The 21,782-nt window shown below is 47.2% G+C and overlaps 1 protein-coding gene across 1 annotated transcript in view; it reads right to left on the bottom strand.

The window, feature by feature from the left end:
* The window catches only part of ccdc120a (coiled-coil domain containing 120a), a 137,136-nt gene extending 116,307 nt beyond the window's left edge, over positions 1-20,829 (bottom strand). The window contains exon 1 of the mRNA XM_036989099.2: positions 19,405-20,829. The gene's annotated coding sequence lies outside the window, so the exon portion shown is untranslated. The remainder of the gene's footprint in view (positions 1-19,404) is intronic.
* Between the last annotated feature and the right edge of the window lie 953 nt (positions 20,830-21,782).

Below are 21,782 nucleotides of genomic sequence, written 5' to 3'. Positions count from 1 at the left end.
GTATCAACTGCACCACAACCGCAAGGCTCTCCAGAGGGTGGTGCAGTCTGCACAAAGCATCACCGGAGGCAAACTACCTCCTGCCCTCCAGGATACGTACAGCACCCGATGTCACAAAAAGATCATCAAGGACAACAACCACCCGAGCCATTGCCTGTTCACCCCGCTATCATCCAGAAGGCGAGGTCAGTACAGGTGCATCAAAAATGGGACCAAGAGACTGAAGAACAGCTTCTATCTCAAGGCCATCAGACTGTTAAACAGTCATTACTAACTCAGAGAGACTGAAGAACAGCTTCTATCTCAAGGCCATCAGGCTGTTAAATAGCCGTCACTAACACATTAGAGGCTGCTGCCTATATACATAGACATGAAATAACTGGCCACTTTAATAAATGGAACACTAGTCACTTTAATAATGTTTACACATTTTGCTTTACTCATCTCATATGCATATAAACTGTATTCTATTCTACTGTCCTTCACAATAACATCTGCAAAACACGTGTATGTGACCAATAAAATTTGATTTGTATTGATTTGATTTTGAAGTTTCTACGGACTTAACCTGTGTTCTCTTCTCTCGTTTAGAGTTTCTACGGGCATATCTTATCCCGTTTCTACGGGCATAACTTCTCCCGTTTCTACGGGCATATCTTCTCCCGTTTCTACGGGCATATCTTCTCCCGTTTCTACGGGCATAACTTCTCCCGTTTCTACGGGCATATCTTCTCCCGTTTCTACGGGCATAACTTCTCCCGTTTCTACGGGCATATCTTCTCCCGTTTCTACGGGCATATCTTCTTCCGTTTAGAGTTTCTACTGGCATAACTTCTCCCGTTTAGAGTATATACAGGCATATCTTCTCCCGTTTCGAGGTTCTACAGGCATATCTTCTCCCGTTTCGAGATCCTACGGGCATATCTTCTCCCGTTTAGAGTTTCTACGGGCATAACTTCTCCCGTTTAGAGTTTCTACGGGCATATCTTCTCCCGTTTCGAGTTTCTACGGGCATATCTTCTCCCGTTTCGAGTTTCTACGGGCATATCTTCTCCCGTTTAGAGTTTCTACGGGCATATCTTCTCCCGTTTAGAGTATATACAGGCATATCTTCTCCCGTTTCGAGTTTCTACAGGCATATCTTCTCCCGTTTAGAGTTTCTACAGGCATATCTTCTCCCGTTTCGAGTTTCTACAGGCATATCTTCTCCCGTTTAGAGTTTCTACGGGCATATCTTCTCCCGTTTCGAGTTTCTACAGGCATATCTTCTCCCGTTTAGAGTTTCTACGGGCATATCTTCTCCCGTTTCGAGTTTCTACAGGCATATCTTCTCCCGTTTCGAGTTTCTACGGGCATATTTTCTCCCGTTTCGAGTTTCTACAGGCATATCTTCTCCCGTTTCGAGTTTCTACGGGCATATCTTCTCCCGTTTCGAGTTTCTACGGGCATATCTTCTCCTGTTTCAAGTTTCTACAGGCATATCTTCTCCCGTTTCGAGTTTCTACGGGCATAACGTTTCGAGTTTCTACGGGCGTAACTTCTCCCGTTTCTACGGGCATAACTTCTCCTGTTTCGAGTTTCTACGGGCATAACTTCTCCCGTTTCTACGGGCATAACTTCTGCCGTTTCGAGTTTCTGCGGGCATAACTTCTCCCGTTTCGAGTTTCTACGGGCATAACTTCTCCCGTTTCTACGGGCATAACTTCTCCCGTTTCGAGTTTCTACGGGTATAACTTCTCCCGTTTCTACGGGCATAACTTCCCCCGTATCTACGGTCATATCTTCTCCCGTTTCGAGTTTCTACAGGCATATCTTCTCCCGTTTAGAGTTTCTACAGGCATATCTTCTCCCGTTTAGAGTTTCTACGGGCATATCTTCTCCCGTTTCGAGTTTCTACAGGCATATCTTCTCCCGTTTCGAGTTTCTACAGGCATATCTTCTCCCGTTTAGAGTTTCTACAGGCATATCTTCTCCCGTTTAGAGTTTCTACGGGCATATCTTCTCCCGTTTCGAGTTTGTACGGGCATATCTTCTCCCGTTTCGAGTTTCTACGGGCATATCTTCTCCCGTTTCGAGTTTCTACGGGCATATCTTCTCCTGTTTCAAGTTTCTACAGGCATATCTTCTCCCGTTTCGAGTTTCTACGGGCATAACGTTTCGAGTTTCTACGGGCATAACTTCTCCCGTTTCTACGGGCATAACTTCTCCCGTTTCGAGTTTCTGCGGGCATAACTTCTCCCGTTTCGAGTTTCTACGGGCATAACTTCTCCCGTTTCTACGGGCATAACTTCTCCCGTTTCGAGTTTCTACGGGTATAACTTCTCCCGTTTAGAGTTTCTACAGGCATATCTTCTCCCGTTTCGAGTTTCTACGGGCATATCTTCTCCCGTTTCGAGTTTCTACGGGCATATCTTCTCCCGTTTCGAGTTTCTACGGGCATATCTTCTCCCGTTTAGAGTTTCTACAGGCATATCTTCTCCCGTTTAGAGTTTCTACAGGCATATCTTCTCCCGTTTAGAGTTTCTACAGGCATATCTTCTCCCGTTTAGAGTTTCTACGGGCATATCTTCTCCAGTTTCGAGTTTCTACAGGCATATCTTCTCCCGTTTAGAGTTTCTACGGGCATATCTTCTCCCGTTTCGAGTTTCTACGGGCATAACGTTTCGAGTTTCTACGGGCGTAACTTCTCCCGTTTCTACGGGCATAACTTCTCCCGTTTCGAGTTTCTACGGGCATAACTTCTCCCGTTTCTACGGGCATAACTTCTCCCGTTTCGAGTTTCTGCGGGCATAACTTCTCCCGTTTCGAGTTTCTACGGGCATAACTTCTCCCGTTTCTACGGGCATAACTTCTCCCGTTTCGAGTTTCTACGGGTATAACTTCTCCCGTTTCTACGGGCATAACTTCCCCCGTATCTACGGGCATATCTTCTCCCGTTTCGAGTTTCTACAGGCATATCTTCTCCCGTTTAGAGTTTCTACAGGCATATCTTCTCCCGTTTAGAGTTTCTACGGGCATATCTTCTCCCGTTTCGAGTTTCTACAGGCATATCTTCTCCCGTTTCGAGTTTCTACAGGCATATCTTCTCCCGTTTAGAGTTTTACGGGCATATCTTCTCCCGTTTCGAGTTTCTACAGGCATATCTTCTCCCATTTCGAGTTTCTACGGGCATATCTTCTCCCGTTTCGAGTTTCTACAGGCATATCTTCTCCCGTTTCGAGTTTCTACGGGCATATCTTCTCCCGTTTCGAGTTTCTACGGGCATATCTTCTCCTGTTTCAAGTTTCTACAGGCATATCTTCTCCCGTTTCGAGTTTCTACGGGCATAACGTTTCGAGTTTCTTCGGGCGTAACTTCTCCCGTTTCTACGGGCATAACTTCTCCCGTTTCGAGTTTCTGCGGGCATAACTTCTCCCGTTTCGAGTTTCTACAGGCGTAACTTCTCCCGTTTCTACGGGCATAACTTCTCCCGTTTCGAGTTTCTACGGGTATAACTTCTCCCGTTTCTACGGGCATAACTTCCCCCGTATCTACGGGCATAACTTCTCCCGTTTCTACGGGCATAACTTCTCCCGTTTCGAGTTTCTACGGGCATAACTTCTCCCGTTTCGAGTTTCTACGGGCATAACTTTTCCCGTTTAGAGTTTCTACGGGCATAACTTTTCCCGTTTCGAGTTTCTACGGGCATAACTTCTCCCGTTTCTACGGGCATAACTTCTCCCGTTTAGAGTTTCTACGGGCATAACTTCTCTCGTTTAGAGTTTCTACGGGCATAACTTCTCCCGTTTCTACGGGCATAACTTCTCCCGTTTAGAGTTTCTACGGGCATATCTTCTCCCGTTTCTACAGGCATATCTTCTCCCGTTTAGAGTTTCTACGGGCATATCTTCTCCCGTTTCTACGGGCATATTTTCTCCCATTTCTACGGGCATAACTTCTCCCGTTTCGAGTTTCTATGGGCATATCTTCTCCCGTTTAGAGTTTCTACGGGCATAACTTCTCCCGTTTCGAGTTTCTACAGACATATCTTCTCCCGTTTTGAGTTTCTACAGGCATATCTTCTCCCGTTTCTACGGGCATATCTTCTCCCGTTTCGAGTTGATACAGGCATATCTTCTCCCGTTTCTACGGGCATATCTTCTCCCGTTTCGAGTTTCTACAGACATATCTTCTCCCGTTTTGAGTTTCTACGGGCATATCTTCTCCCGTTTCTACGGGCATATCTTCTCCCGTTTCGAGTTTCTACGGGCATATCTTCTCCCATTTCTACGGGAATATCTTCTCCCGTTTAGAGTTTCTACGGGCATATCTTCTCCCGTTTCGAGATTCTACGGCCATAACTTCTCCCGTTTCGAGTTTCTACGGGCATATCTTCTCCCGTTTCTACAGGCATATCTTCTCCTGTTTAGAGTTTCTACGGGCATAACTTCTCCCTTTTCGAGTTTCTACGTGCATATCTTCTCCCGTTTCTACGGGCATATCTTCTCCCATTTAGAGTTTCTACGGGCATATCTTCTCCCGTTTCTACAGGCATATCCTCCCGTTTCGAGTTTCTACGGACAGATCTTCTCCCGTTTCGAGTTTCTACGGGCATAACTTCTCCCGTTTCTACGGGCATAACTTCTCCCGTTTCTACGGGCATATCTTCTCCCGTTTCTACAGGCATATCTTCTCCCGTTTAGAGTTTCTACAGGCATATCTACTCCCGTTTCGAGTTTCTACAGGCATATCTTCTCCCGTTTTGAGTTTCTACAGGCATATCTTCTCCCGTTTCGAGTTTCTACAGGCATATCTTCTCCCGTTTAGAGTTTCTACGGGCATATCTTCTCCCGTTTCGAGTTTCTACGGGCATATCTTCTCCCGTTTAGAGTTTCTACGGGCATATCTTCTCCCGTTTAGAGTTTCTACGGGCATATCTTCTCCCGTTTCGAGTTTCTACAGGCATATCTTCTCCCGTTTCGAGTTTCTACGGGCATATCTTCTCCCGTTTCGAGTTTCTACAGGCATATCTTCTCCCGTTTCGAGTTTCTACGGGCATATCTTCTCCCGTTTCGAGTTTCTACGGGCATATCTTCTCCCGTTTCGAGTTTCTACGGGCATATCTTCTCCTGTTTCAAGTTTCTAGAGGCATATCTTCTCCCGTTTCGAGTTTCTACGGGCATAACTTCTCCCGTTTCTACGGGCATAACTTCTCCCGTTTCGAGTTTCTGCGGGCATAACTTCTCCCGTTTCGAGTTTCTACGGGCATAACTTCTCCCGTTTCTACGGGCATAACTTCTCCCGTTTCGAGTTTCTACGGGTATAACTTCTCCCGTTTCTACGGGCATAACTTCCCCCGTATCTACGGGCATAACTTCTCCCGTTTCTACGGGCATAACTTCTCCCGTTTCAAGTTTCTACGGGCATAACTTCTCCCGTTTCGAGTTTCTACGGGCATAACTTTTCCCGTTTAGAGTTTCTACGGGCATAACTTCTCCCGTTTCGAGTTTCTACGGGCATATCTTCTCCCGTTTCGAGTTTCTACAGGCATATCTTCTCCCGTTTCGAGTTTCTACGGGCATATCTTCTCCTGTTTCGAGTTTCTACGGGCATAACTTCTCCCGTTTCTACGGGCATAACTTCTCCCGTTTAGAGTTTCTACGGGCATATCTTCTCCCGTTTCTACAGGCATATCTTCTCCCGTTTAGAGTTTCTACGGGCATAACTTCTCCCGTTTAGAGTTTCTACGGGCATATCTTCTCCCGTTTCTACGGGCATATCTTCTCCCATTTCTACGGGCATAACTTCTCCCGTTTCGAGTTTCTACGGGCATATCTTCTCCCGTTTAGAGTTTCTACGGGCATATCTTCTCCCGTTTAGAGTTTCTACAGACATATCTTCTCCCGTTTTGAGTTTCTACAGGCATATCTTCTCCCGTTTCTACGGGCATATCTTCTCCCGTTTCGAGTTTCTACAGGCATATCTTCTCCCTTTTCGAGTTTCTACGGGCATATCTTCTCCCGTTTCTACGGGCATATCTTGTCCCGTTTCGAGTTTCTACGGGCATATCTTCTCCCCTTTCTACGGGAATATCTTCTCCCGTTTAGAGTTTCTACGGGCATATCTTCTCCCGTTTCGAGATTCTACGGCCATAACTTCTCCCGTTTCGAGTTTCTACGGGCATATCTTCTCCCGTTTCTACAGGCATATCTTCTCCTGTTTAGAGTTTCTACGGTTATAACTTCTCCCTTTTCGAGTTTCTACGTGCATATCTTCTCCCGTTTCTACGGGCATATCTTCTCCCATTTAGAGTTTCTACGGGCATATCTTCTCCCGTTTCTACGGGCATATCTTCTCCCATTTAGAGTTTCTACGGGCATATCTTCACCCGTTTCTACGGGCATAACTTCTCCCGTTTCTACGGGCATATCTTCTCCCGTTTCTACAGGCATATCTTCTCCCGTTTAGAGTTTCTACAGGCATATCTACTCCCGTTTCGAGTTTCTACAGGCATATCTTCTCCCGTTTCGAGTTTCTACAGGCATATCTTCTCCCGTTTAGAGTTTCTACGGGCATATCTTCTCCCGTTTCGAGTTTCTACGGGCATATCTTCTCCCGTTTCGAGTTTCTACGGGCATAACTTCTCCTGTTTCGAGTTTCTACAGGCATATATTCTCCCGTTTCGAGTTTCTACGGGCATAACGTTTCGAGTTTCTACGGCCATAACTTCTCCCGTTTCCACGGGCATATCTTCTCCCATTTAGAGTTTCTACGGGCATATCTTCTCCCGTTTCTACAGGCATATCTTCTCCCGTTTCGAGTTTCTACGGGCATAACTTCTCCTGTTTCGAGTTTCTACAGGCATATATTCTCCCGTTTAGAGTTTCTACGGGCATAACTTCTCCCTTTTCGAGTTTCTACGTGCATATCTTCTCCCGTTTCTACGGGCATATCTTCTCCCATTTAGAGTTTCTACGAGCATATCTTCACCCGTTTCTACGGGCATAACTTCTCCCGTTTCTACGGGCATATCTTCTCCCGTTTCTACAGGCATATCTTCTCCCGTTTAGAGTTTCTACAGGCATATCTACTCCCGTTTCGAGTTTCTACAGGCATATCTTCTCCCGTTTCGAGTTTCTACAGGCATATCTTCTCCCGTTTAGAGTTTCTACGGGCATATCTTCTCCCGTTTAGAGTTTCTACGGGCATATCTTCTCCCGTTTCGAGTTTCTACGGGCATAACTTCTCCTGTTTCGAGTTTCTACAGGCATATATTCTCCCGTTTCGAGTTTCTACGGGCATAACGTTTCAAGTTTCTACGGCCATAACTTCTCCCGTTTCCACTGTCATATCTTCTCCCATTTAAAGTTTCTACGAGCATATCTTCACCCGTTTCTACGGGCATATCTTCTCCCGTTTCTACAGGCATATCTTCTCCCGTTTCGAGTTTCTACAGGCATATCTTCTCCCGTTTCGAGTTTCTACAGGCATATCTCCTCCCGTTTAGAGTTTCTACGGGCATATCTTCTCCCGTTTCGAGTTGCTACGGGCATATCTTCTCCTGTTTCGAGTTTCTACAGGCATATCTTCTCCCGTTTCGAGTTTCTACAGGCATAACGTTTCGAGTTTCTACGGGCATAACTTCTCCCGTTTCGAGTTTCTACGGGCATAACTTCTCCCGTTTCTACGGGCATAACTTCCCCCGTATCTACGGGCATAACTTCTCCCGTTTCTACGGGCATAACTTCTCCCGTTTCGAGTTTCTACGGGCATATCTTCTAGCGTTTCGAGTTTCTACAGGCATATCTTCTCCCGTTTCGAGTTTCTACGGGCATATCTTCTCCCGTTTCGAGTTTCTACGGGCATAACTTCTCCCGTTTCTACGGGCATAACTTCTCCCGTTTCTACAGGAATATCTTCTACCGTTTAGAGTTTCTACGGGCATATCTTCTCCCGTTTCTACGGGCATAACTTCTCCCGTTTCGAGTTTCTACGGGCATATCTTCTCCCGTTTAGAGTTTCTACGGGCATAACTTCTCCCGTTTCGAGTTTCTAAAGACATATCTTCTCCCGTTTTGAGTTTCTACAGGCATATCTTCTCCCGTTTCTACAGGCATATCTTCTCCCTTTTCGAGTTTCTACGGGCATATCTTCTCCCGTTTCTACGGGCATAACTTCTCCCGTTTCTACGGGCATAACTTCTCCCGTTTCGAGTTTCTACGTGCATATCTTCTCCCGTTTCTACGGGCATATCTTCTCCCATTTAGAGTTTCTACGGGCATATCTTCTCCCGTTTCTACAGGCATGTCTTCTCCCGTTTCGAGTTTCTACGGACAGATCTTCTCCCGTTTCGAGTTTCTACGGGCATAACTTCTCCCATTTAGAGTTTCTACGGGCATATCTTCTCCCGTTTCTACAGGCATGTCTTCTCCCGTTTCGAGTTTCTACGGACAGATCTTCTCCCGTTTCGAGTTTCTACGGGCATATCTTCACCCGTTTCTACGGGCATAACTTCTCCCGTTTCTACGGGCATAACTTCTCCCGTTTCTACGGGCATATCTTCTCCCGTTTCTACAGGCATATCTTCTCCCGTTTAGAGTTTCTACAGGCATATCTACTCCCGTTTCGAGTTTCTACAGGCATATCTTCTCCCGTTTCGAGTTTCTACAGGCATATCTTCTCCCGTTTAGAGTTTCTACGGGCATATCTTCTCCCGTTTCGAGTTTCTACGGGCATATCTTCTCCCGTTTCGAGTTTCTACAGGCATATCTTCTCCCTTTTCGAGTTTCTACGGGCATATCTTCTCCCGTTTCTACGGGCATATCTTCTCCAGTTTCGAGATTCTACGGCCATAACTTCTCCCGTTTCGAGTTTCTACGGGCATATCTTCTCCCGTTTCTACAGGCATATCTTCTCCTGTTTAGAGTTTCTACGGGCATAACTTCTCCCGTTTCGAGTTTCTACGTGCATATCTTCTCCCGTTTCTACGGGCATATCTTCTCCCATTTAGAGTTTCTACGGGCATATCTTCTCCCGTTTCTACAGGCATATCTTCTCCCGTTTCGAGTTTCTACAGACAGATCTTCTCCCGTTTCGAGTTTCTACGGGCATAACTTCACCCGTTTCTACGGCCATAACTTCTCCCGTTTCTACGGGCATATCTTCTCCCGTTTCTACAGGCATATCTTCTCCCGTTTAGAGTTTCTACAGGCATATCTACTCCCGTTTCGAGTTTCTACAGGCATATCTTCTCCCGTTTCGAGTTTCTACAGGCATATCTTCTCCCGTTTAGAGTTTCTACGGGCATATCTTCTCCCGTTTCGAGTTTCTACGGGCATATCTTCTCCCGTTTCGAGTTTCTACGGGCATATCTTCTCCCGTTTCTACGGGCATATCTTCTCCCATTTAGAGTTTCTACGGGCATATCTTCTCCCGTTTCTACAGGCATATCTTCTCCCGTTTAGAGTTTCTACGGGCATAACTTCTCCAGTTTCGAGTTTCTACAGGCATATCTTCTCTCGTTTCGAGTTTCTACGGACAGATCTTCTCCCGTTTCGAGTTTCTACGGGCATAACTTCTCCCGTTTAAAGTTTCTATGAGCATGTCTTCACCCGTTTCTACGGGCATATCTTCTCCCGTTTCTACAGGCATATCTTCTCCCGTTTAGAGTTTCTACAGGCATATCTACTCCCGTTTCGAGTTTCTACAGGCATATCTTCTCCCGTTTCGAGTTTCTACAGGCATATCTTCTCCCGTTTCGAGTTTCTACAGGCATATCTTCTCCCGTTTCGAGTTTCTACAGGCATATCTTCTCCCGTTTAGAGTTTCTACGGGCATATCTTCTCCCGTTTCGAGTTTCTACGGGCATATCTTCTCCCGTTTCGAGTTTCTACGGGCATATCTTCTCCTGTTTCGAGTTTCTACAGGCATATCTTCTCCCGTTTCGAGTTTCTACGGGCATAACTTCTCCCGTTTCTACGCGCATAACTTCTCCCGTTTCGAGTTTCTACGGGCATAACTTCTCCCGTTTCAAGTTTCTACGGGCATAACTTCTCCCGTTTCTACGCGCATAACTTCTCCCGTTTCGAGTTTCTACAGGCATATCTTCTCCCGTTTCGAGTTTCTACGGGCATAACTTCTCCCGTTTCTACGCGCATAACTTCTCCCGTTTCGAGTTTCTGCGGGCATAACTTCTCCCGTTTCGAGTTTCTACGGGGATAACTTCTCCCGTTACTACAGGCATAACTTCCCCCGTATCTACGGGCATAACTTCCCCCGTATCTACGGGCATAACTTCTCCCGTTTCTACGGGCATAACTTCTCCCGTTTCGAGTTTCTACGGGCATAACTTCTCCCGTTTCGAGTTTCTACGGGCATATCTTCTCCCGTTTCGAGTTTCTACGGGCATATCTTCTCCCGTTTTGAGTTTCTACGGGCATAACTTCTCCCGTTTCTACGGGCATATCTTCTCCCGTTTCGAGTTTCTACAGGCATATCTTCTCCCGTTTCGAGTTTCTACAGGCATATCTTCTCCCTTTTCGAGTTTCTACGGGCATATCTTCTCCCGTTTCTACGGGCATATCTTCTCCCGTTTCTACGGGCATAACTTCTCCCGTTTCGAGTTTCTACAGGCATATTTTCTCCCGTTTAGAGTTTCTACGGGCATATCTTCTCCCGTTTAGAGTTTCTACAGGCATATCTTCTCCCGTTTCTACGGGCATATCTTCTCCCGTTTCTACGGGCATATCTTCTCCCGTTTCTACGGGCATATCTTCTCCCGTTTCTACGGGCATATCTTCTCCCGTTTCGAGTTTCTACGGGCATATCTTCTCCCGTTTCGAGTTTCTACGGGCATATCTTCTCCCGTTTAGAGTTTCTACAGGCATAACTTCTCCAGTTTCGAGTTTCTACGGGCATAACTTCTCCTGTTTCTACGGGCATATCTTCTCCCGTTTCGAGTTTCTACGGGCATAACTTCTCCCGTTTCTACGGGCATAACTTCTCCCGTTTCTACGGGCATAACTTCTCCTGTTTCTACGGGCATAACTTCTCCCGTTTCGAGTTTCTACGGGCATAACTTCTCCCGTTTCGAGTTTCTACAGGCATATCTTCTCCCGTTTCGAGTTTCTACGGGCATAAGAGAGAGAGAGAGAGATAGAGGGAGAGCGAGAGAGAGGTGGAGAGAGAGAGAGGTGGAGAGATAGAGGGATAGAGCAGCAAACTGGTTGTCTTTCAGAAAACTGGTCAAATTTATTCTGTCTTCACATCACAGCTTAGAATCGTTCAACTTTCGCTGAATCAACAGTCCAAACAGTTCAAAGTTCACTGAATCCTCTGTTGATGCGTTGCAATAGAGTTGTTGTATTTCCAGCTGTTATCTCTTGGGGGGGAGGGGGGGCAGAGAGACAGAGACAGAGAGAGAGGAGTCTCTCTAAGAACTTTGCACACCTGGATTGTACAATATTTGCACATTATCTTTTAAAAATTATTCAAGCTCTGTCAAGTTGGTTGTTGATCATCAGCCATTTTCTAGTCTTGCCATAGATTTTCAAGACGATTTAAGTTAAAATTGTAACTAGGCCACTCAGGAACATTCAATGTCGTCTTGGTAAGGTTATTGTCCTGCTGAAAGGTCAATTTGTCTCCCAGTGAATGTTGAAAACAGTCAGAACCTTGTTTTACTCTAGGATTTTGTCTCTGCTTAGCTCTATTCCGTTTCTATTTATCCCAACAACAAACCAAAAATATGTAGTTCTTGCCAATGACATGTATACCCATAACATGATGCAGCAACCACAATGCATGAAAATATGAAGAGTGGTACTCAGTGATGTGTTGTATTGGATTTGTGTTCAGGACATAAAGTTAATTTCTAACAGACAGAGAGAGGTCTATCCTAAGTTACTAATTAGTAACAGACAGAGAGAGGTCTATCCTAAGTGACTAATTAGTAACAGACAGAGAGAGGTCGATCCTAAGTGACTAATTAGTAACAGACAGAGAGAGGTCTATCCTAAGTGACTAATTAGTAACAGACAGAGAGAGGTCTATCCTAAGTGACTAATTAGTAACAGACAGAGAGAGGTCTATCCTAAGTGCTGAGAGCATTCAACCAGGTAAGGTTGGGCAGGCTCGGTGCTCAAGAGCTCCAGTGCGCCTGCACGGTCCGGTCTACCCAGTACCACCTCCACGCACCAGCCCTCCGGTGGCAGCTCCCCGCACCAGGCTTCCTGTGCGTGTTCTTGGCCCAGTACCACCAGTGCCAGCACCACGCATCAGGCCTACAGTGCGCCTCGCCTGTCCAGCGCTGCCAGAGCCTTCCTCCTCTCCAGCGCTGCCGGAGTCTCCCGCCTATCTAGCGCTGCCAGAGCCTTTCTCCTCTACAGCGCTGCCGGAGTCTCCCGTCTGTTCAGCGCAGTTGGAGCCTTCCTCCTCTCCAGCGCTGCCGGAGTCTCCCGCCTGTTTAGCGCTGCCAGAGCCTTCCGTCTCTACAGCGCTGCCGGAGTCTCCAGTCTGCATAGAGCTGCCAGTCTGCATAGAGCTGCAAGAAGCTGCCAGTCTGCATAGAGCTGCCAGTCTGCAAGGAGCTGCCAGTCTGCAAGGAGCTGCCAGTCTGCAAGGAGCTGCCAGAGCTGCCAGTCTGCAAGGAGCCGCCAGAGCTGCCAGTCTGTATGGAGCAGCCAGAGCCGTCAGTCAGCATGGAGCAGCCAGGGCCGCCAGTCAGCATGGAGCAGCCAGGGCTGCCAGTCAGCATGGAGCAGCCAGGGCTGCCAGTCAGCATGGAGCAGCCAGGGCTGCCAGTCAGCGTGGAGCAGCCAGAGCCGCCAATCAGCATGGAGCAGCCAGTCAGCATGGAGCAGCCAGAGCAGCCAGTCAGCATGGAGCAGCCAGAGCAGTCAGTCAGCATGGAGCAGCCAGATCCGTCAGTCTGCTCTTCCAGATCCGCCAGTCAGCCAGACTCTTCCAGATCCGCCAGTCAGCCAGACTCTTCCAGATCCGCCAGTCAGCCAGACTCTTCCAGATCCGCCAGTCAGCCAGACTCTTCCAGATCCGCCAGTCAGCCAGACTCTTCCAGATCCGCCAGTCAGCCAGACTCTTCCAGATCCGCCAGTCAGCCAGACTCTTCCAGATCCGCCAGTCAGCCAGACTCTTCCAGATCCGCCAGTCAGCCAGACTCTTCCAGATCCGCCAGTCAGCCAGACTCTTCCAGATCCGCCAGTCAGCCAGACTCTTCCAGATCTGCCAGTCAGCCAGACTCTTCCAGATCTGCCAGACTCTTCCAGATCTGCCAGACTCTTCCAGATCTGCCAGTCAACCAGACTCTTCCAGATCTGCCAGTCAACCAGACTCTTCCAGATCTGCCAGTCAACCAGACTCTTCCAGAACCACCAGCCAGCCAGGATCTGCCGGATCCAACTACCTGCCTGAGCTTCCTCTCAGTGCTGAGCTTCCCCTCAGTCCCGAGCTACCCCTCAGTCCCGAGCTGACCCTCCCTATTGTTTTGATGTGCGTCCGGGAGTCCGCACCTTAGGGGGGGGGGGGGGGGGGGGGGTTCTGTCACGCCCTGGTCGAAGTATTTTGTGTTTATCTTCATTTATTTGGTCAGGCCAGGGTGTGGCATGGGTTTTTGTATGTGGTGTGTTGGTATTGGGATTGTAGCTTAGTGGGGTGTTCTAGTTAAGTCTATGGCTGTCTGAAGTGGTTCTCAATCAGAGGCAGGTGTTTATCGTTCTCTCTGATTGGGAACCATATTTAGGCAGCCATATTCTTTGAGTGTTTCGTGGGTGATTGTCCTTAGTGTCCCGATGTCCTTGTTCTGTGTTTATGTGCACGAGTATTAGGCTGTTTCGGTTTTCGTTACGTTTATTGTTTTGTAGTGTTTGTATTTAGATTCGCGTTGTTTCAGTTTAATAAACATGGATCGCAATAGCCATGATCAAAACGAGGGAGAACAAACCATTCATTTTTTAGGTCAATGTCTTTACAATACGTTTTCATGGGGAATCCAGAATTCCAATCGACGTTCCTGCAGTTCCTACTGCTTCCACTGGATGTCACCAGTTTGTAGAAATTAGTTGAGGTTTTTCCTTTGTGTAATGAAGTAGCCATGATCAAAACGAGGGTCACTTCGAATCACTGCTGATTCTCAAGATCTGGCACACTAATGAGATGCTAATGAGTCCAAACTACTACACCGTCTGAGCCAAGGGCTACATGCTTTTTGGTAAGTTTTGATTACAATACTGGGTGGGGTGAATATATTTTACAAGACATATATGATTTTTGTTAAGGAGTAAATAGTAGCCTACAGCAAAGCGTGTTTAAATCATTTCTAACTTGTTAACAATTTCTGCTAGTTAGTTTTTGCTTGATTGAGCCTGCTAACTGAGGAGTTTTAATTCACCTGTTTCCATACATGTTTCATTTTAAACCATTTATCTTACAAAGGAGTTGTTAAATCTAACCGCTTAACTATTTATCTGTACATGGAATTGTATGGTTTTTTTAAACTCTTTTTTTCTAATCTTTGTAGGAAAATATCACAGGCACTATCTGATGTGTGGAGACATTTCACTGCAGCTAATGTAGAAGGAAGAGCTGTGTACATTTGCAAATACTGTGCCAAATCATATGTGAAGAATGCAACAAAGATGCAGAATCATCTGGCCCAGTGCATAAAGTTCCCTCAGCGTTCACAACAAGCAACCTCTGACAAAAGTCCCTCTACTTCTATTCGAGGTGTAAATGATGAATCAGACACCTTATCGATAGCAACAGCTCATCGTCCTCCTGGAATCAGAGTTTTTTTTACTCAATGGAGGATCGTAGTCAGAGAAATGCTGATGAATGAATATAGCAACAATCTACCTCACTAAGCAAAGTGAGAAGAATAAGAGCACCACATTGAAGCTGCCCAGCAACACCTGTTGGGGTGATGATGTCATCATGTTTGACAGTCTCTTGGAGGGGAAGGAGTCTCTCCAAGAAATGGCCTTATCACTTCTCACTACCGTCTGCCAATATGGACAGCCCCATCAAGAGGATCCTCCTGGATGATGTATTTTGGGAGAGAGTGGTAAGCAGCCTGAAACCTATAGCAGTAGCCATTGGACGGATCGAGGGAGACAAAGCCATCCTGTCTGATGTTCAGACTCTGCTTGCAGATGTCAGAGAAGAAATCCGTACTGCCCTGCCCACTTCACTGTTGCTCCAAGCAGAGGAAACTGCAGTTCTGAAATGCAGCAAAAAAAAACGTGAAGACATCTGCCTGAAGCCCAATCACACCGCAGCGTACATGTTGGACCCCAAAGTCTGCTGGCAAGAGCATCCTGTCTGGTGCAGAGATCAACAAGGCCTATGGTGTCATCACTACCGTGTCTCGCCACCTTGGCCTGGATGAGGGCAAGGTTGTGAGCAGTCTGGTGCAGAGATCAACAAGGCCTATGGTGTCATCACTACCGTGTCTCACCACCTTGTCCTGGATGAGAGCAAGTTTTACAGATGTATGTTTAAAACGGTTTTTGGAAGATACGATGGATCATTGGGGATCATTGGGGATCATTCAATATTCCCTTTCTTTTGTTGTTCAGTTGAAATCATCCCATGTGAAGAATCAACTCATTTAATTAAAGTTCAATTCGTAACTAAATTGTTATTTTTTTATTTCTATTGGAAGGATTTAATAATTTGCAATTATGTCTACTTATGATAAGGTAAAAGGTTTAGGTTTCTGTCGCCATATGATATGGTAAATATATCCAACGCAAAAAGCATCTACTTTTAAATGGTATTAATATTAAATTTGCATATATTCCTGTTAATTCCCACGGAAAGTTTCCACCTCTGAGTGCAACCCTAATCCTAAGTGACTCTTTAGAGCCACTCCTCTTCCTCATCTCCCCGTTGCCCTCTTCTTCATCTACCTGTTGCTCTCTCCTCTTCATCTCCCCGTTGCCCTCTCCTCTTCCCCCCCATTGCTCTCTCCTCTTCCTCATCCCCCCATTGATCTCTCCTCTTCCTCATCCCCCGTGCTCTCTCCTCTTCCCCCCCGTTGCTCTCTCCTCTTCCTCATCCCCCCGTTGCCCTCTCCTCTTCCCCCCCGTTGCTCTCTCCTCTTCCTCATCTCCCCCTGGCCCTCTCCTCTTCCTCATCCCCCTGTTGCCCTCCTCTTCCTCATCCCCCTGTTGCCCTCCTCTTCCTCGTTGCCCTCCTTTTCCTCATCCCCCTGTTGCCCTCTCCTCTTCCTCATCCCCCGTTGCCCTCAACTCTTCCTCATCCCCCGTTGCCCTCTCCTCTTCCTCATCCCCCGTTGCTCTCTCCTCTTCCTTAAAAAAAACAAAAAAGGTAGGGGTGTGGATCAGAAAACCAGTCAGTATCTGGTGTGTCCACCATTAGCCTCATGCAGCACAACACATCTCCTTCACATAGAGTTGATCAGGCTGGTGATTGTGGCCTGTGGAATGTTGTCCCACTCCTCTTCAATGGCTGTGTGAAGTTGCTGGATATTGGGCGGGAAGTGGAACACACTGTCGTACGTGTGGATCCAGAGCATCCCAAACATGCTCAATGGGTGACATGTCTGGTGAGTATGCAGGCCATGGAAGAACTGGGCCATTTTCAGCTTCCAGGAATTGTGTACAGATCCTTGCGACATGGGGCCACGCATTACCATGAAACATGTGGTGATGGATGAAGGACCTTGGGATATTGTTACAGTATTTCTGTGCATTAACATTGACATCGATAAAATGCAATTGTGTTCGTTGTCCGTAGCTTATGCCTGCCCATACCATAACCCCACCACCACCAGGGGGCACTCGGCTCAAAATGTTGACATCAGCAAACCGCTCGCCCGGTTGTGAGGCTGGTTGGACGTACTGCCAAATTCTCTAAAACAAAATTCGAGGTGGCTTATGGTAGAGAAATTACCATTAAATTCTCTGGCAACAGTTCTGGTGAACATTCCTGCAATCAACATGCCAAATGCACGCTCCCTCAAAACCTGAGTCATCTGTGGCATTATGTTGTGTGACAAAACTACGCATTTTAGAGTGGCCTTTTATAGCTCCCAGCACAAGGTGCACCTGTGTAATGATCATGATATGTCACACCTGTCAGGTGGATGGATTATGTTGGCAAAGGAGAAATGCTCACTAACAGGGATGTAAACAAACATGTTAGAAATAAGCTTTATGTGCGTATGAAACATTTCTGGGATATTTTATTTCAACTCATGAAACATGGGACCAACACTGTACATGATGCGTTTATATTTTTGTTCAGGATGAGGAGGTACAGGGTTAGCCTGTTGAGCTAAAGGCACGGGGATGAGGAGGTACAGGGTTAGCCTGCTGAGCTAAAGGCACAGGGATGAAGAGGTTTCAGGGTTAGCCTGCTGAGCTAAAGGCACGGAGATGAAGAGGTTTCAGGGTTAGCCTGCTGAGATAAAGGCACGGAGATGAAGAGGTTTCAGGGTTAGCCTGCTGAGCTAAAGGCACGAGAATGAAGAGGTTTCAGGGTTAGCCTGCAGAGCTAAAGGCACGGAGATGAAGAGGTTTCAGGGTTAGCCTGCTGAGCTAAAGGCACGAGATTGAAGAGGTTTCAGGGTTAGCCTGCTGAGCTAAAGGCACGAGATTGAAGAGGTTTCAGGGTTAGCCTGCTGAGCTAAAGGCACAGGGATGAAGAGGTTTCAGGGTTAGCCTGCTGAGCTAAAGGCACAAGAATGAAGAGGTTTCAGGGTTAGCCTGCTGAGCTAAAGGCACGAAGATTAAGAGTTTTCAGGGTTAGCCTGCTGAGCTAACGGCACAGGGATGAAGAGGTTTCAGGGTTAGCCTGCTGAGCTAAAGGCACAAGAATGAAGAGGTTTCAGGGTTAGCCTGCTGAGCTAAAGGCACGAAGATGAAGAGTTTTCAGGGTTAGCCTGCTGAGCTAAAGGCATGGAGATGAAGAGGTTTCAGGGTTAGCCTGCTGAGCTAAAGGCACGGGATGAGGAGGTTTCAGGGTTAGCCTGCTGAGCTAAAGGCACGGGGATGAAGAGGTTTCAGGGTTAGCCTGCTGAGCTAAAGGCACGGAGATGAAGATGTTTCAGGGTTAGCCTGCTGAGCTAAAGGCACGATAATGAAGAGGTTTCAGGGTTAGCCTGCTGAGATAGAGGCAAGAGAATGAAGAGGTTTCAGGGTTAGCCTGCTGAGATAGAGGCACGAGAATTAACAGAATTCAGGGTTAGCCTGCTGAGCTAAAGGCACGGGGATGAAGAGGTTTCAGGGTTAGCCTGCTGAGCTAAAGGCACGAGATTGAAGAGGTTTCAGGGTTAGCCTGCTGAGCTAAAGGCACAGGGACGAAGAGGTTTCAGGGTTAGCCTGCTGAGCTAAAGGCACGGGGATGAAGAGGTTTCAGGGTTAGCCTGCTGAGCTAAAGGCACGAGATTGAAGAGGTTTCAGGGTTAGCCTGCTGAGCTAAAGGCACAGGGACGAAGAGGTTTCAGGGTTAGCCTGCTGAGCTAAAGGCACGGGGATGAAGAGGTTTCAGGGTTAGCCTGCTCAGCTAAAGGCACGGGATGAAGAGGTTTCAGGGTGTGGTCATTGGGTTCACTGAAGCATCTTCACCTCATGAAAAGATGACCCGTTAAAAACAGGGCATCCCAAATGAATGTTGCTCAATGAGAAATACAAAGTGACCTATATTATTAGTCATTATTAAAGACCGTCTTTACGTTGTTATCCAGCTACAGATGTGAATAAAGCAAGAACTGCAATTGAGGTCAGTATCATAGCAGGGTCAACGTGGAGCGGTTAAGGAGCAGAACCTACCGCTCAACCACAGGCTTCCGGAAGCATTACATCCAGACATTGACTCGACTGGCTACACCCCCTCCCTCCCGCCCCGCCTCTCCCCTCCCGCCCGGGCCCCTCCCGCACCTGCCAACCCCCCCACCCCACCCCGCCCCTCCCGCCCCTGCCACCCCCCCCACCCCGCCCGCCCCTCCCCTCCCTCCCGCCCCTCCCACCCTTGACACACACAAGCATTGAGTAGGCTTATCAAAACATGTGAACAGCAATGCAGCAATAATCAACCGGAACACTTTTGTGCTTCCTCTGATACAGAATAACCAATGGAGGGTGTGTGGGGATAGTGCGGGGGGAGAGATATATGCTTAGGGGCTCCTGAGTGGCATAGCAGTCTAAGGCACTGCATCTCAGTGCTAGAGGTGGTCACTACAGACCCTAGTTCAATCCCGGGCTGTATCACAACTGGCTGTGATCGTGAGTCCCATTGGGCGGAGCACAATTGGCCCCAGCGTTGTCTGGGTTAGGGGAGGGTTTAGCCGGGGGTTGGCCATCGTTGTAAAATAAGAATGTGTTATTTAAAACTGACTTGCCTAGTTAAATAAACGGTTTAAAATCATTGTAAAAAAAAGTAGCCTACCTGTTTGAAGGGATTTAGAGCGCCTTTATTAATGCCAAGAATCGACTCCCGAACGCGGCAGAAAAAAACATCTCTGAAATTCTATCCCGAATCTTCATGGAATAAACGTGTAAAGTGTGACTGGTCCAGTCCTGACGGAGTCCTCTAGGACTGCACCTATAGGGTGAGGGTGTCTGTATCATACCGACACGTTGATCATGATGAGAAGCAAAACTAACAAGCAGCGAGCAACAGAATAACACGTCCCATTCATAGCCTGTTGCCTGTTCGGGCGAGTGAACGTGTATCACAACAACATAACACTGTGTGGCGGCAACGTGGATAGCTCGCCTCTGTCCGGAGAGAGCTCATTCAGCACACCAACACAAGACCAAGTGCACTGCAAAGACCAGGCATTAGGACCGGACTTCGTGGAAGGAGTGATGGAAGAAAAAAAAAACACACCTTCCTTTCCGCAGATCTATTCGTAGTTCCTTGCGGTCCGGTAACGTTCATTCAGAATGAATTGTTTAAAAATGTATTTTTATTATCTCAGTACAATCTCTACACTGCCCTGGGGTAGACCGGTATAATGGTAAACCAATGGAGATGTTCTGTCTTTCACACACACCCCGGTTCGTTCCTCTGCGCCTTTCACACACTCCGGTTCGTTCCTCTGCGCCTTTCACACACTCCGGTTCGTTCTTCTGCGCCTTTCACACACTCCGGGTCGTTCCTCTGCGTCTGTCACACACTCCGGTTCGTTCCCCTGCGTCTGTCACACACTCCGGTTCGTTCCTCTGCGCCTTTCACACACTCCGGTTCGTTCCTCTGCGCCTTTCACACACTCCGGTTCGTTCCTCTGCGCCTTTCACACACTCCGGTTCGTTCCTCTGCGTCTGTCACACACTCCGGTTCGTTCCTCTGCGTCTGTCACACACTCCGGGTCGTTCCTCTGCGTCTGTCACACACTCCGGTTCGTTCCTCTGCGCCTTTCACACACTCCGGTTCGTTCCTCTGCGTCTGTCACACACTCCGGGTCGTTCCTCTGCGTCTGTCACACACTCCGGTTCGTTCCCCTGCGTCTGTCACGCACTCCGGTTCGTTCCTCCGATATCAGTTTCAGAATCTTCCAGTTGCTCACCTTCCATGCAGCATCCAAACCCGGGACTGGGAGGGAGATATAGCCTACAAATAACTTATGTGGTGATGTTTTCTTTATCCTGGTTAGCAGAAGATAAAGAAAGATGCTTCGCTTGCAAGTTTCTTCATCAGAGAGAGAGGGACAGAGAGAGAGACAGAGAGAGAGAGAGGAGAGAGAGAGAGAGGACTATATAACATAAACGCCTATTCACCAGGGATAGAGAGAGAGCACGCAACGCACATGCTCTTGGTCTCCATCAATAGGCTGCCTCTGCCTACATCTTCCGTATCCATGTAGTAACTAGGAGAAAAGACTGAGCCACTACCACAGTTAGTCAGAGAAAGGACCAATCCGGTCCCTCCTATTCACCGCTGAACGGTATATCGTAAAGTAGCGCTCAGCGCGTTAACTCTTTCATGGCTGGTGCGCTTCATGGCCGCTGAATAGGTATTCAAATAATTCCATATAAATTCAGCAAACACAATTGACTTGAACATGTATATTCGTTTTATTTAGATATGGAGGCTGTTTACATTCTAATTCGGAAAACATTGATCCATCAAGTCATTGCGTTTATCTATTGACTACATACAATTATTTGACCACATTTCCAAAATTGACAAAGAAGCAGAGGGCAATTCCTTTGCAGAGAGACAGATGAAAAGGTATTCCCGAATCCTGACAGTTTTCTGTTTGCGGTAGATTAGGGGTTAACACGTCGGTATTTTAATCCACCAAAGCCTTGTTAGAGATTATAAACCAGGGCTGCCTCCCGAATAGCATTACGTCTGTTAAATGGCACCCTATTCCATATATAGTGCAGATTACATTTGACCCTGGGCACTATGAAGGGAGTAGGGTGCCATTTGGTGGTGCGGTGTAGGGCACTATGAAGGGAATAGGGTACCATTTGGTGGTGCAGTGTAGTGCACTATGAAGGGAATAGGGTACCATTTGGTGGTGCAGTGTAGTGCACTATGAAGGGAATAGGGTGCCATTTGGTGGTGCAGTGTAGGGCACTATGAAGGGAATAGGGTGCCATTTGGGATGCAAAATGTAGTGTATTTGGGACACAGTGGGATCAGGAGGCGGTTGGCACAACATCAACAGTCATTGCTTTGCTTTATAAAAGGAGAAACAGAATAGATATGGAGTTTTTCTTTCATAGGATTATCTAATCTATTCACAGGTTTACTGTCAATAAACTGAAATAGAAAGGAGTGCTTCTCGAGGCCTAGGAATACACAGGTCAAAT

This window comes from Oncorhynchus mykiss, chromosome 9 (genome assembly GCF_057628025.1).
Source record: "Oncorhynchus mykiss isolate SJ-2025 chromosome 9, ASM5762802v1, whole genome shotgun sequence".
In the NCBI taxonomy this organism is placed as follows: Eukaryota; Metazoa; Chordata; class Actinopteri; order Salmoniformes; family Salmonidae; genus Oncorhynchus; species Oncorhynchus mykiss.
Note: the sequence above shows the minus strand (reverse complement) of the source record. Positions and strands in the feature narration are given on the sequence as shown.